Consider the following 2,779-nt stretch of genomic DNA (forward strand, 5'->3'; position numbering starts at 1 on the left):
TCACAAGGGTCCTTATAAATGAAAGAGATGGGCAGAAGAGTTCGAATCAGAGAAGGGGATGTGAGGATGAAAGCAGAGGTTAGGATGGGCCAAGAAATGCAGGCCACTTCTGGAAACCAGAAAAGGTGAGAAAATGTATTCTTCCCTGGAGCCTCCAGAATGAATATAGCCCTACTGACATCTTGATTTTATCTTTTTAAAAATTCCATTTTTAAAATTAAAAAAATAATATTATTATACTTTAAGTTCTGGGGTACATGTGCAGAAGGTGCAGATTTGTTACATATGTATACACATGCCATGGTGGTTTGCTGCACCCATCAACCCATCGCCTACATTAGGTATTCCTCCTAATGCTATCCCTCCCCTAGCCTGCCACCCCCTGACAGGCCCTGGTGTGTAATGTTCCCCTCCCTGTGTCCATGTGTTCTTATTGATCACCTCCCACTTATGAGTGAGAACACGTGGTGTTTGGTTTTCTGTTTCTGTGTTAGTTTGCTGAGAGTGATGTTTTCCAGCATCATCCATGTCCCCGCAAAGGATATTAACTTATCCTTTTGTATGGCTGCATAGTATTCCATGATGTATATGTGCCACATTTTCTTTACCCACTCTATCATTGATGGGCATTTGAGTTGGTTCCAAGTCTTTGCTATTGTGAGCTGTGCCACAATAAACATATGTGTGCATGTGTCTTTATAGTAGAACGATTTATAATCTTCTGGGTATATATCCATAATGGGATTGCTGGGTCAAATGGTATTTCTAGTTCTAGATCCTTGAGAAATCACCACACTGTCTTCCACAATGGTTGAACTAATTTACACTCCCATCAACAGTGTAAAAGCATTCCTATTCTCCACATCCTCTCCAGCATCTGTTGTTTCCTGACTTTTTAATGATCACCATTCTAACTGGCATGAGATATACCATCTCATTGTGGTTTTGATTTGCATTTCTCTAATGACCAGTGATGATTAGCTTTTTTTCATATGTTTGTTGGCCACATAAATGTCTTCTTTTGAGAAGCGTTTGTCCATATCCTTTGCCCACTTTTTGATGGGGTTGTTTTTGTCTTGTAAATTTGTTTAAGGTCTTTGTAGATTCTGGGTATTAGCCCTTTGTCAGATGGATAGATTGCAAAAATTTTCTCCCATTCTGTAGGCTGCCCGTTCACTCTGATGATAGTTTCTTTTGCTGTGCAGAAGTTCTTTAATTTAATCAGATCCCATTTATCAAATTTGGCTTTTGTTGCCATTGCTTTTGGTGTTTTAGTCATGAAGTCTTTGCCCATGCCTATGTCCTGAATGGTATTGCCTAGGTTTTCTTCTAGGGTTTTTATGGTTTTAGGTCTTACGTTTAAGTCTTTAATCCATCTTGAGTTCATTTTTGTATAAGGTGTAAGGAAGGGATCCAGTTTGAGCTTTCCAGATATGGCTAGCCAGTTTTCCCAACACCATTTATTAAATAGGGAATCCTTTCCCTATTGCTTGTTTTCGTCAGGTTTGTCAAAGATCAGATGGTGGTAGATGTGTGGTGTTATTTCTGAGGCCTCTGTTCTGTTCCATTGGTCTATGTATCTGTTTTGGTAACAGTACCATGCTGTTTTTGTTACTGTAGCCTTTTAGTATAGTTTGAAGTCAGGTAGCATGATGCCTCCAGCTTTGTTCTTTTTGCTTAGCATTGTCTTGGCTCTGTGGGCTCTTTTTTGGTTCCATATGAACTTTAAAGGAGTTTTTTCCAATTCTGTGAAGAAAGTCATTGGTAGCTTGATGGGGATAGCATTGAATATATAAATTACTTTGGGCAATATGGCCATTTTCACAATATTGATTCTTCCCACCCTTGAGCATGGAATGTTTTCCCATTTGTTTGTGTCTTCTGTTATTTCCTTGAGCAGTGGTTTGTAGTTCTCCTTGAGGAGGTCCTTCACATCCCTTATAAGTTGTATTCCTAGGTATTTTATTCTCTTTGTAGCAATTGTGAATGGGAGTTCATTCATGATTTGGCTCTCTGTTTGTCTGTTATTGGTGTATAGGACTGCTTGTGATTTTTGCACATTGATTTGTATCCTGGGACTTTGCTGAAGTTGCTTATCAGCTTAAGGAGATTGTGGATTGAAACGATGGGGTTTTCTAAATATACAGTCATGTCATCTGCAAACAGAGATAATTTGACTTCTTCTTTTCATATTTGAATACCTTTATTTCTTTTTCTTGCCTGATTGCCCTGGCCAGAACTTCCAATACTATGTTGAACAGGAGTGGTGAGAGAGGGCATCCTTGTCTTGTGCCAGTTTTCAAAGGGAATGCTTCCAGCTTTTGCCCATTCAGTATGATATTGGCTGTGGGTTTGTCATAAATAGCTCTTATTATTTTGAGATACGATCCATCAGTGCCTGGTTTATTGAGAGTTTTTAGCACGAATGGCTGTTGAATTTTGTCGAAGGCCTTTTCTGCATCTATTCAGATAGTCATGTGGTTTTTGTCACTGGTTCAGTTTATGTGATGTATTACGTTTATTGATTTGTGTGTGTTGAACCAGCCTTGCATCCCAGAAATGAAGCAAATTTGATCGTGGTGGATAAGCTTTTTGATGTGCTGCTGGATTCGGTTTGTCAATATTTTATTGAGGATTTTCACATTGATGTTCATCAGGGATATTGGCCTGAAATTTTTGTTTTGTTTTTTCAGAGACAAGGTCTCCCTTGGTTACCTAGGCTGTAGTGCAGTGGTGCTATCATAGCTCACTACAGCCTTGAACTCCTGGGCACAAGTCA

This window comes from Trachypithecus francoisi, unplaced genomic scaffold (assembly GCF_009764315.1).
Source record: "Trachypithecus francoisi isolate TF-2019V2 unplaced genomic scaffold, Tfra_2.0 Lachesis_group6, whole genome shotgun sequence".
NCBI classification, from domain to species: Eukaryota; Metazoa; Chordata; class Mammalia; order Primates; family Cercopithecidae; genus Trachypithecus; species Trachypithecus francoisi.